Source organism: Drosophila takahashii, chromosome 3L, assembly GCF_030179915.1.
Source record: "Drosophila takahashii strain IR98-3 E-12201 chromosome 3L, DtakHiC1v2, whole genome shotgun sequence".
NCBI classification, from domain to species: Eukaryota; Metazoa; Arthropoda; class Insecta; order Diptera; family Drosophilidae; genus Drosophila; species Drosophila takahashii.
In genome coordinates this window covers 9,917,242-9,930,989 of record NC_091680.1, presented here as the reverse complement: position 1 = coordinate 9,930,989, position 13,748 = coordinate 9,917,242, and the positions used below count along the sequence as shown (strand labels likewise).

General features: G+C 36.3%; 1 protein-coding gene across 1 annotated transcript in view; it reads right to left on the bottom strand.

Annotated features, from left to right (window-relative positions):
• LOC108059174 (adenylate cyclase type 6) overlaps positions 1-12,529 on the bottom strand; it is a 43,338-nt gene extending 30,809 nt beyond the window's left edge. Inside the window, exons 1-2 of the mRNA XM_070215428.1 lie at positions 12,316-12,529; positions 8,356-8,569 (exon numbers count right to left, since the gene is read on the bottom strand). The gene's annotated coding sequence lies outside the window, so the exon portion shown is untranslated. The remainder of the gene's footprint in view (positions 1-8,355; positions 8,570-12,315) is intronic.
• Between the last annotated feature and the right edge of the window lie 1,219 nt (positions 12,530-13,748).

The following is a 13,748-nucleotide window of genomic DNA, read 5'->3' as shown; positions in this document are numbered from 1 at the left end:
TTAATCACGGGCAGTCGAAGAGGAGAAATGGTTTATCATTCTGCACAGTTGGCAAATCATTAACAATCATTGTGGTATTGAGATATTCTAAATGCAAATAGCTGATCCGCAGTTCCTGACATACTTTTATTTTTCCCCGTTAACTCTTCCTTAACCACTTTAGCTACATGCGCTTATCCCCTGTTTAAGTTTCTAATATAACAAGAGCTCTGAAAACTCCCACTAAATCAATGTCATCGCCCCGCTGTCCCCACGCCTGAAATATTTGCACACCTCGCCAGGTAAATGGCGAGCAAACAGTTCCAACATGCTGGAAATAATGGTATATCGCCTCGGTTATATTCGATTCGATTCTATCGATGCCGCAGTCCAATGGCAATTCATTATGTTAATGGCGCTAATGGTCTGGCAAATATTGTGGCAGCAACAAAAACACTATCGCTGGCAAAACAAGAAAGCACAGCAACAACACCAGGATAAAGTTTTGTGTCAGCTTCGAGCCAAACAAAAATTAATAAAAACAAAACCAATTTGATAAGCGAAGCAAATTAATGAGGGCAGCACTTTTTCTCGCCCACACCCTCTCCAAAAACGCGACATGTGTAAATGGGGAAAAAGAGGATTATTGTATCATTCAGTCGAAGGAGAGTTCTGCTGACCTTGCGATACCCGGTAATTACTCTTTTTATTTATTTGAAAAAGATACATTTAATTTATAAGTCTTTTTAGCTACGAATTCCAAGGACTCTTAAATTATATTTTGGAATTATTATAGCTGAAAATTGGTAAATAAACAACAATTTGGTGTGTGGGATATTTAAAATTGTTACATTTATTTCAATCCATTACTAAATACCAAATGTCGAATATATTTATAATATATCCCCGAAATTACTGAATTTAGCGGCAGTGCCAAATTAGACCGGAAGAGTTTGTTTTGAGAGCTTTGTGCGCTCTCTCTTTCACGCCTCCTCATGCATATTCATTCATTAACCGGGCAACAGAACAGCTGCTGGCATTTGGCATAACGCCCTGATCCACCCCCTTCAGACACCCCCCTTGGCACCACCCCCTCTCCAATTAACCACCTATGTTTCAGCCTCTAGGTAAGTTCTCTCTAAATATAGTTAGTGGAGCCAGCATTCACGCACTAACACACGTGCGACCGACACTTACCCACATACTCAAAAACAAACGCCACAAAAGCACTGAGAGAAATTGTTTTGACTTTCCGTCATCTAGATCGAAAACTACCGCGAAAAACACTTCAGACTCATTTTAAATTTAAGTGCAAGTCCTAATAATATTTAAGTTTATTAACAACAATCTTTTAAAAGACTCAAGTTAATGTAAATTAAATATTAAAAACGATTCTTACGCTTGATAAAGTGCTACTTTTAAAAAAATTTTAGTATCAATCACCTATTCTAGTTGTAGTTTGTATTATTTTATTTTAGTTGGAAAACTAATGGTTTTTAAATAAATACCCCCATTTGTCGCTCAGTGCAGATCTCTTATTTTTAGACACCGCCAAATGTTTATGCTGCCATGTGCTGCTTGCTGTTTGTTTTAGTTCCTGATTTTTTGGTCTGGCTACTTTTTTGTTTACGCATCGTCATCTTTGGGCGTTTTGTATAATATTTGCATTTCATTTGACGCGTAGAGGTGTTTTTCGGTAGGAAATTTGCATTGGCAAACGAATTCATTAGCCGTCCCGAAAGGTAGGAAACACAAGGTATAGAAAAGCGTGTGCCATCGGTAAATTGGCCGTGGCAGTGAACAGAAAGCAGTACACTCATAAAAATAATTTTCTACATTTTAGAAAATCGCCCTAAAAAAATTTTCGCCGTTGAACTGAGAAAAATTTTCTATTTTCATGACAAATTTGCCATAAACTCAAGACAGTTGACCATAAAAAAATCTTTTTAGGGTTAATTTTTCTATTTTTCTAATATTTAGGGCGGTTTTTTTCGACTTGCTTCGTTTTGACCTTTTCTAAATGCAACGGCGAATTGCCCTAATTTTTTTTCTAAAATTTTTCTAAATACAAGGCGATTTGCCTTAAAAATCACTCCAAAAGTGTGAAATTCGGTAGCCCAGCGGTCTAATCACTTGCGCTTTCAACTTTGCTATATGAGGACTAAGGTCGTGGGGTTGTGGGTTCGAACCCTGTGTGATTCAACTTGATTTTTGTTTTTTTTTTTTTCTGTAAACATTATAATACCAAGGACATTTTTTCGTCCGAATTTTAAATTAAAGTAGTCTTTAAACCTTAAAAACGTATGGGAGTTCTGAGTTAAAAGCATACTTTGTGTTTGCGGGCAAGAAAACGGGACTAATTGTCACAGTCGTCAGGAAAAAATATACGGTTTAGTTGCCTTTAGTCAAATTATAACGTAGACCTAAAGAAAATAAGATGTGTACAGAGTTTGTTCGTCGTCTTGCGCGATGGGTCTGTGGCGCAGCGGTAGGACTACTGTGTTTATACGATGCCGAATTCACGCTATCATTTCACGCTTTCGGCCGATTCGTGCTTGTATAAACGCCATTTCGTGAATTCGGCAACACACGAAAGTTGACTATGATTTCAGCCCAAAAGCGTGATTTGGTGATATGCAGTATGGTAACTCTGTAAAAAATGATCGACGTTGCCAGATCGCTAGAAATTGAAGGCCTTTTATAGGCTATATCTCTAATCAGTGGTATTAAAAATTAGATATTTTTACCGGTCCGGCATCCCTATCAGCTGAGAATGAATAAAAGCATGAATTCTCGGTTGTCGTATAAACAGAGGTTATTTCTATTTCGCGCTTTCAAGAAATCGTGATTGCTGTCGTATAAACATAGTAGACGTTAGACTCTAAACCGAGAGGTCGTGGGTTCGATTCTCGCAATGACCAAAAAAAGTAAGTTGTTTTTTCTCCTCATATTTATTTCCCTAATTCGTTTACAAACATGATTTTTCAGTTCTAACGGCTGTGTTGTATAGATCGGGCCCCCCTCCTAACGCAGCTCCCATATAAGCTACACACCAATACAATAATATGCAACGGTCTCCTCCGTCGGTGTTGTTTAATTAAAGCAGTCCCAGTTCCCAGAATATACACAATTAAAAAACATGCTTCCCAAATTCAGTTAAGCATGCTCAAACACGATTTTTTTTAATTGTCTAATTTTTTAGGGCGTTTGCCTTTAAAAACAGAAAATTTTCCCTTAGTTTTAGAAAAATACACCTTAAAATTAGGGCAAATCACCCTAAAAACAGGAAAATATTTCTCAATTCAAGAAAAATCACCCTAAATTAAACCAAATTTCCATACGGATTTTTTAGAAAAATTTTCTAAATACACGGGCGAATCGCCAGCGGATACGATTTATGGGCGATTTTCTAAATCCACGGGCGAAAAGTCAGTTTTTTAGGGCGATTTAGGGTAAAAATTTCTATGAGTGTAGGTGCTGGGAAAAGGGCTTTTGACTAATCAAAGGTAGAACAAAGATAAACACTCAAATACTACTTTAGTTATCCTATAAAAATGTTTTCTGGAATCAACTTTTAGTGATAAATAAATAGAAAACATTTTATTACCAAATCAAAAAACTAAATATTTTATAATATTTCTCTTTCTGAAATTTTTGATCGAAAATATAATTAATAATCTTTTTAAATAATAATATTTGTGTGTTGAATAATCTCTGTTTTTTATTCTCTTTCGTGAGATTGATTAATATTCAACCCCATCATTGTTGTTTAGTCTAAAATTACTCAACCAAGCATTTATTTGGATTTCTTTTCTGAAATCTCGCCCAAGGTCTAGTATCCCATCAATTAAAATTCTCTGAAGAGCAATCGAATTAATTTTATGAAAAGGGAATTTTCCCCATAACCCGAAAACATGATTATGTATGTGCGGTTGAAACAGAATGCTCCGAAAAATAACATTCATAATTAATACAACTAGTGAGGAACCCGGAGCAACGAGCATAAATTTGTTTAGCTTATAAATTTGTTAAAACAAACCCGAAGCCAAAAAGCAAGGCAAAAGTCAAATGCCAGACGGAACCCACATATTTGTTGAAAGAGTTGTGGCCAGAAAATGCAAGAAATATTGAGGGCAATAAAACCGGTCAAGAGCATCGTAATAAAACTCGAACAAAAAGGCATTGGACGAGGTCCAAAAAAAGGCGGCAAGGGGGAAAATGGGAAAGTTCACTGCCAGCAGCAGCAGTTGGCTAAGCGGAAAATGATTTCCAGCAGCTAAATGGGTAAACAAGATGGCAAAATGACTTACTAATTTGTGACATGATCCAAGTTAGCCAAACCAAGCGAATGAATGCGACATCCTACCTGAACCCAGATTCTATCTCGCTTCCACATCGCCCCCCCTCTCGCTTCCTCTTCCTTTGCCATATTGTCTCAGTTTATAGCTTTAGTCCCTTCATTGTTGATGATGTGCATTGAGCAGTGAAGAAAAACGTCAATACAAAAGGGGATTGATCAACGAGGAGGTATCCAGTATTTAGTACTTAGAAATTGAAAATAATAGTTCAGAATGCTTTAAGCGATTATTTCAGTCACTTCAAAATTAGTTTATAAGCAGTACAGTTGGGATTAAAAAATCACAAATCCTTAAGCTACATTCAAAACATAACTTTTCGATTTTTCCTGCTCACAGATTTGTAAAAATCTTTAATAAGAAAATCAAAGTTGTTAAAAGAAACCCAATATACCACAGACACTCCCAATTTTCCTGATCACTGGGTACGTTGGCAACAAAGCAAAACAGTTTCCCTGGCCCGGTTTTCCATCCTTCCTTGCCATTTTCTGTTTCTGTTTTGCCGTGTTTTGTTCGTCCGCTTTTCTTTTGCCCTGCTCTTCCGCCTGCCGTTGGCTTTGTTTATTTTAAGTCCATTATCCGTTATCCTTTATGCGTTGCGCTTAGAGCCATGTGCTCATGTGGCCCAGAGCTCACAGTTCCTGGCCAACTCTTGGCCCGGTGACTTTAGCCCTCTGTCGTGGGGAGGATGGGCCTCTCAGTCACCAGTGTTTCCATGCCCTTTTGCATATTTAGTTTGCGGTTCAGAAACGGAACCCTACGACTCCTTCCATGCCCCTTCTGTTTATTGTTTGTGCCCCGGTTGCAATTTCATTAAAGTTATGCAGCAGGCAGGAGGGTTATGGCCTTTCCTCTGGTCATCCGGCGCTTGGAACATTCCGAGGACCTCCGAGTCACTGGGCAATGTCAAGTGCCGATTTGGCAGACGGCCAGAGCCCAAGGAACCTTCGCCTTCGATGACTCGGCCTACGTCACCGTTGAAGGACTGCCTGAGGCATTGATTCTTCGGCAGTCTCACCGGCTTATTAAATCAAAAGGTGTCAATGAAGGGTAAATAATCATAGGTATTAAGCAAATCTACGACAGATGGGATTAAATACAAAAACCTTTTTTTTTGGAAAACAATAAATTATAGTCGACAGCTCCATTAGCTAATAACTAAATGCTTTATAGATGCATTCAATAAGTGCAATAGTTATTTATTTATTTTTCAGTTCTTAATTTGAACAAAATCTGTTTTTAATAAATAAATAGTAAATCCTAAATATATATTTTTTCTCACAAAGAAAACAAACGATTATTTTTAAAAATTAAGTATACAAACAAACAATGAAAATAATTTAAGTCAATTTAAGTTTTCTGTTGACTTAATAACTCTTCCTTTAAATATAGATTTAGATAGTTTAAAAGCACAAATTCATTTTTTGATTTATCTAAAAAGCATTTTAAAGAAATCGCTGGCTTTCCCACTATTAAATTATTTAATTTCCATCAGCTTTCAGGAAATTCTCTACGAATTTATTTTCAACATTCTCTTTCCAGCTCGCTAAACTGGCACACACACTTAAGTGAACTGCATTTTGAGTCGAAAAATTTGCGATTCGAATTCCGTTCGATTGCATTTCGATGCTCTCGAATGGTGCATAAATCACGAAGTTTATGATTGTTTATATGGCCGACATAAGTACACATTCTTGCGTATCTGCCTGCATTTGTGTGTTTATATCGAAAATACTGTGTGCATTTTCATGGACAATTGCTGAGTAAACCGAAAATCGTGTGCAGTTCATTGTTCTTTTTATTTTTGTTTAATTTGGCAACCGGAAAAGCCGCAACGAAACAATTTTTATGGAGTCAGGTGGCATTTTGGTACCCGGATGGGGAAAATCTCTATTATTTCTGGAGCTTTCAACAAACAAAAAAGGCCTAGTCACGGAGTCATGACAAAAGTCAAGTAATTGAGTTGAACTTGAATTCTGTATTTTGTTTTTCACTAGGTAATTGAGTTGAACTTGAATTCTGTATTTTATTTTTGTATCTCAGCGGCGAAATGTGGCAAGTTCAAGGACTCTCACAGTTTCCATCTCGTGTGTCAAAGGATGCCCGGGGAATTAAAGCAGAAGCAGCTGGTCCACATTCTCGGATTAGAAAAAAGAAAGCATCAGGCGAATGGGAAAACATATTGAACCGAGAGCTTAGCCTCCATGGATGGGGATCGGAGTTTGGGGATTGGGATTGGGGCATTTGAGGACTCGCCTTGAAGTTCTCATCGAATTCGTGCGTGGACTGCAAACAAAAGAGGATTTTCCCCTTACTAATCAGGCAGATTTCGAGGGAAAGGGTATCGCAGTGGACTAAGGGTCGTAGGTCAGTGAAGGAGAGCAAAAAAATAATTCTATGAATAAATTAACACACTCAACAGCTGATTGGATTTGGCTTTTAAGGGATGGAAATATATGTGCCCAATGCCAAACGAATATTCAATGACTAATTAAAGACGAGCAACGCGGCTACATCTGGGTATTTTTGGATATATCTGCAATGGGTAAATAAATTAAGATATTTGGAACAGTTGGAAATACCCAATATTTTTGTTGTTAATTTAAAATCTACAAATCTACAATTTTAAATCTACAAATCTAAGCAGTAAACAATATGCTTACATATTTTGATTACCTACTAAAATAAAAAACAATAAATTTACAGCTTTTTTTGCTGTTTTCTGGTTACTATTTTTTGTAAGATTAAATAATAGTTATAAATCGGTCAGTTAATTGTACGTTGTTTTTTACGTTGTTTTAATTGAGCTCGCCCTTAGGCAGAGTATTAAGCCATTTCGAATGGAAATCTAATGAATTACACACGAGTAAATGTGCTCAAAGCTTTGGGCTAATGACATTCAAGCTAATTAGTAATGTGTTCACACAAATTAGGCATAGATTAGATGGAATATCAGTCGATATGGAATTAAATGCCAGCCAGGTGGGGTAAGTCGGATGTTAAAGAAAATAATTGAAATCTTATCTTACAGTATTTAAATGCTTTTTAGCTGAAATATCTGGAAACTTTCGCAGAAACTTTTAAGTCGTTTGAATGGAATTTTAATTTGCGTTGAGCCATCGATTTCCTAAAACGTTTCCACATCACACCACTTCAATTATAAATTCTATGTAATCCATAAAGTTTTCCCTCGTTTGCCCAGATAACTGAGACACCCGAGGAAAAACTTTTGAGGCCATCTTTGGCCGCACCAGGACATTTAGTTGCTCAAAGCTTAAGCAGAGCTTGGCCCACCAGCCTGCCAACGAGCATATCTAAAGTCAGATGACCCGGCATAAATCCCCACTAAGACCAAGACGAGCCTACGAGATAAGCGGTCATAGAGCACAGGAAGGAAGCTACAGGAAGTCGCAGGTCGGGGGTCACAGGAAGTGCGCAACTCCACCTCTGATGGGGCATAAACTTTTGTGTTTAACTAATTGCTGGCTCACACAGCACCGCACACCAACAAACCCGCCCACCTGGGAAACACATGCAATTTTCATCTCTGACACTAAACCGCACTACCTGCCTGTGGTTGGGGGGCAAATTTACTATCTCATTACGTATACTTAATAATTTACAAAAATATTCATATTACACATACGCCTCGTACAACGGAAATGGAGATAAACCAAAGCCAACATTGCACTGGCAACCGCGAGAGGTGGAAGGTCAAAGTGGGAATGTACTGAAATTAACCAAAACAGAAGTTGGGCTGAGGAAAATCTACCGTGGTTTAGTTGAGTGCTGGTTGGGGGGAAAACTCCTCTCTCTGTATTTGCTGGACCAGTCCGTGTGTGTGACGTTCAACATAATTAAATAATTAAGTGCTTAGAGTGGCAGCCAGCTTATGAATGAACTAAATCACAAAGGAGCCAGCGAATCGTAAGGACACCCGCCCACTGGAAGGACACCTAATGCTTTGGTTATATTAAAAGGAACAAATCAGAATTTATTTCCTGCAATTTCCCATACATACCTGGCGAAATGAAAAGTTTTCCTCCGCCCGCTGATAATAACGCTGATGTTGATTAGGCTGATGATAATTTATTTGAGTATTTCGTATGCATTAAAGAGCAACATCTGAAGAATTTTCGCATTTTTTCCTCTTTGTTTGCTTTTCCTTATTCCGCTTTGTTTCGCTGCCAACTTTTGAACTTTAAAATGTGCGCATTTTTCCAACTCCAAGATGGCTGCATACCAAACGAAATGCCCGTTTAAGGGAAAATATTTGAAATAATTATTGTGAATTTAATTTTCCCTTTTCGCTCCCTTTCGATACCTCGCTTTTCATTTTCATTTTGTTTTTGTTTATTGTGGGCGATGGAAAAAGGTCTCGACAAAATAAACTGTGTAAAAACTTTCCCTTTTTTCACACACACGCGCCCACGAAAAAAATAAATTCAAATTAAACTGATTTGTTGTAGTTGCCCGCTGATTGTTGTTCTTTCTGATATCGTGCTTGTGCGAGATTTTTATGGTTGACAGTTCACTTTTTTGTATTTGCCGCGGTCTTTGGTCCTTAAAGCGTGTAACCAGAACACCACAACAAAAATTGCAAACGAAAAGGATCTCGGAAAAAAGGTTAATTATTTACTTTTGGGAAATTACGACATAGATGGCAAAGGCTTTAAGAAAGTCTTTTAAAGGGACGTTTTTAAATTATTAATATCAGGTATCAGAAGGAATAATTACATTACATTTTTGGAATTTTAATGAAAGTTTCGAAAGCATTGAACAAAAATGTAAATTAAATTCTTATGCACAAGGTATTTAATAAACAATTAAGCTCGTTGCGTTGCAAATTCCAAGGAAATTTTTTCCAATTAAAAGCGAGCAAGCATTGCCAATTTTTCTGAACACGTCAAAGCTCTTGATTAGTTCCAAGAATACTTAATGTGTACATTTCATCAATTCATATTGACGATTGGATTTAAACAATACAATAAAAGCAAGTAAATTCTTCAAAAATTAGTTACAATATCAATTTTATGCAATACAATTCGATGCTGAAACCTCTGCTAATGAGTAAATTCTAAACAAAGTTCTGAAGTAATTGCAGAAACCGAATTCCAAATTGCCGCGAATCAAGTGAAAACAATCAAATTAATTTGTTTGCTTTATTACTTTGACCCAGTGGCTCAAACTGCATGAACGGGGAGAGAAAGGGGGTTCCTCGTGTTGAGACTGACACCAAATGGCTGGCAATTTGCATACGAAATAGGCAAATTGGCAAAACAGAAATTGCAGGTGGGCAAAAAAAGCAAAGCAAACTGGCTTGGGTGAAATTACATAAAAAGGCAAGTGTACAAATAACAAATCCGAGCCAAGCAAAATGATTGAGAGGCATAAAGACACGCCATCGAGTCATCAATAGAAAAGGCCCCGATATCCATCTCAGGTCCTTTCATCCACCTCTCAGACCCATCAACTAAATCCCAATCAGTCAGCGAAAATCAAAGTGCAAATCAGCGCCCAGCAAAAGTCAAATTTGAAAACAGGAAGAACAAAAAAAACAGAAAAACAAAGGGAAATAAATGAGGCTATGAACAAGCTAACCATTAAAGACCCTATTATATCAATTAATCTACTTATTTTTAAAAAATATATTGTAAGTAAAATAAAATTAAACAGGATAGAATAAAAGTATAAATAACTTTAAATATTTATTTTTTAGGGAATTAAAAATTAAATGTGAAGGTTTTACATCTGTTAAAATAATACAAAATTATTTATTTGCACCTTTACAAAATAAACTTGATTTTTATAGACCTTTATTACCTTTTTAAGGAAAATAGGAAAATACCCTTTTGTTTTTAGAACAAAATAAAACGAAATCATCCGTGGGCAAATGAAGCGTCAAATTAGAAAATAATAAAAACAGAAATATACAGCAAATCTATAGAAAACAAGTATATGAAAATGTATACACGGCGGGGGAATCATAACAAAAACAGAGATACTTGAGCCGGAAGCGTGCTCGGTGGCGGCAACAACAATGAATCAAGGATCCGAGGATTCAAGGATGCAGCCCGTGAAGACAGCCAAGCGGCAAAGATAAACCCGCATTGAAATCGCCAAATGAATGAGAACGTCGGTGGGGTTGGCCGGGGGATTGCGATTGAAATGGGCGGAGGGGTTATTGTTGGGGTTTGTGCTGGGGCTGGTGGTTCAATGTTGCCATTGTTATTACTGCTGTAATACGCTTTGCGAGGAGATTACAATTTCTGATTACTTTGTTATTAATAAACACAAAAAGCGTGCCAAACACACGGCCACAGGCACAAAGATGCCCGCTGACACATGGCGGAATCTTGATCGACATTGGATGTACTCAGCGGGAAAGTAACGATTATGACTAGAATAATAGAATTAAAATAAGGTAGAGTAAGTACATGAAGGGAAATGAAATTTAAGTGCGTAAGTCGTAATTAATATTAAAAACTTAAATAAAATAATAAAAATATTGGATAATGGTCTCAAAAAACATATAGTTTTTTCTAACGAAATATTATATGATCTAGTTTTATATTTCACTTCTAAAAAAGAATTAAATGTGAATATTGTTAATTTTTTTATCTTGAAGAATTTTAAGTATTTATTTCAACAGATTAAAATTGAGCGTGAAAACTATCAAACCGAATTATAATTTTTATAGTCAATAAAAATATACTTCAAATACTTCTCAAAAGTTTAGATTACTATTTTTATAGTTTTAGATGTCCAGAATTCAAGAGAACCCTTTTCGTCCAGAAAAGGTACTACCCATAGAGAACGTTACAAATCTATGAAAAACAGTTAACAATGACAGTCAACCCTCCACCACCCACAAAGTTCCTCCTCCGCGCCCCTGAGTCACCTGTCTGCGCTGCGTTTATTTTATCATTTTTGTGCTTTGTTAGGCAAAACGTTTTATTAATAAACTTTTCTGTGCTAAGGCCCACAAAGCCGATCAACAAATACCAAACAACAACAGAAGCCCTTTGGAAGGGGGAAAAAAAAGGAAAAATGCATTTTGTGCGGATGGCAATTCAATGAAGCTGCTAAGCCAACTAGATGTTGTGTCAAGTTACTGCCACTGAACGGATCGGATGGAATTGAGAGAATGACAATTGAAAATTAAATTTCAAAATACCCAACCAGAGGCAAAATACGAAGACGGCTTTAACTCTTTACACAGCAAATTTGTTGCCAAATTAATTGCATTTTAATTGCGAAAGGCAGAGAAACGCCAAGAGTTATGTGGTTAAATTAAGTGTGTAAAATTGGTTTTCTTTCGGTAGCATTTACAAGGCAATTTGGTTTACAGCTATTTCGGTTATTCAATTTTCTTTGCAATTTTAATGCGGCTTTAATTAATATTTAATTTTGATTTATTCAAGTTGCTGCGGCTCCTCGAGTTCATATTTATTCACAGTGGGATTTCGTTTATGGTAATTTTGATTTATATTTGCAAATGATTTGTGGCAGTAAATTCTTGGGTCTCACGTTGAATTTTCCTTGTAATTTTTATTTGCTTATCTTGAACATTCTTGTTTTCTATTTGGTTGTTTATAAATTAATATTTCATAATGTTTGGATTTAAAACGCTATTAAACTGAGTTGCTTATCTTAAGCTTATTACTTTCAGTACATCAAAATAAATCGAATTCAGTTTAATTGAGTCTTTACTTTCCCGACTCTGCCATTTTCTTTTATTATATTAAATCTCTTGATAATTTTTAACTAATTCTATTAGTCAAACATTAAAAACTTTCAAAAATTTCGTTTTCAAAAATACTACATTTTAAAAGTGTAAATTTTACTAATAAAACTTGTACATAATATTCATGTTTATAGTCATTATATCATTTTAAACTTGTCTCGGAAAACTCGACACTTTGTATTATTATCTAGAGTTGTTTTATCCATTATCACTCTTGCTGCCTCGCTCCCTCACCTCTCACACACTTTCACTTTGGCTTCACTAGGTGATTTTCACATATCGGTTGGCGGAGAGGAGGACGACTCCTCTATGGGGCATTATCTTGTATCTATGGCCCTTCAAACGCTTTTCACTGTTGCTCGGCCGAATATCTTTATCTCACTCGCTCGCACTGTCTTCAGCCCGGCCGCATTTTCCGGCGATTCCGTTCCGTTCGCATTCGGCAACAATAAACCCGCAACTAAGTTGAATTTTCCTCGGCGCTCGGTTTATATACGATTTTCCTCGTCGTCGCTTCGTCGAATGTTGAATGGCCAAAGCATTGGCATTTGGCATTTCATCAATTCATATTGACGATTGGATTTAAACAATACAATAAAAGCAAGTAAATTCTTCAAAAATTAGTTACAATATCAATTTTATGCAATACAATTCGATGCTGAAACCTCTGCTAATGAGTAAATTCTAAACAAAGTTCTGAAGTAATTGCAGAAACCGAATTCCAAATTGCCGCGAATCAAGTGAAAACAATCAAATTAATTTGTTTGCTTTATTACTTTGACCCAGTGGCTCAAACTGCATGAACGGGGAGAGAAAGGGGGTTCCTCGTGTTGAGACTGACACCAAATGGCTGGCAATTTGCATACGAAATAGGCAAATTGGCAAAACAGAAATTGCAGGTGGGCAAAAAAAGCAAAGCAAACTGGCTTGGGTGAAATTACATAAAAAGGCAAGTGTACAAATAACAAATCCGAGCCAAGCAAAATGATTGAGAGGCATAAAGACACGCCATCGAGTCATCAATAGAAAAGGCCCCGATATCCATCTCAGGTCCTTTCATCCACCTCTCAGACCCATCAACTAAATCCCAATCAGTCAGCGAAAATCAAAGTGCAAATCAGCGCCCAGCAAAAGTCAAATTAGAAAACAGGAAGAACAAAAAAAACAGAAAAACAAAGGGAAATAAATGAGGCTATGAACAAGCTAACCATTAAAGACCCTATTATATCAATTAATCTACTTATTTTTAAAAAAATATATTGTAAGTAAAATAAAATTAAACAGGATAGAATAAAAGTATAAATAACTTTAAATATTTATTTTTTAGGGAATTAAAAATTAAATGTGAAGGTTTTACATCTGTTAAAATAATACAAAATTATTTATTTGCACCTTTACAAAATAAACTTGATTTTTATAGACCTTTATTACCTTTTTAAGGAAAATAGGAAAATACCCTTTTGTTTTTAGAACAAAATAAAACGAAATCATCCGTGGGCAAATGAAGCGTCAAATTAGAAAATAATAAAAACAGAAATATACAGCAAATCTATAGAAAACAAGTATATGAAAATGTATACACGGCGGGGGAATCATAACAAAAACAGAGATACTTGAGCCGGAAGCGTGCTCGGTGGCGGCAACAACAATGAATCAAGGATCCGAGG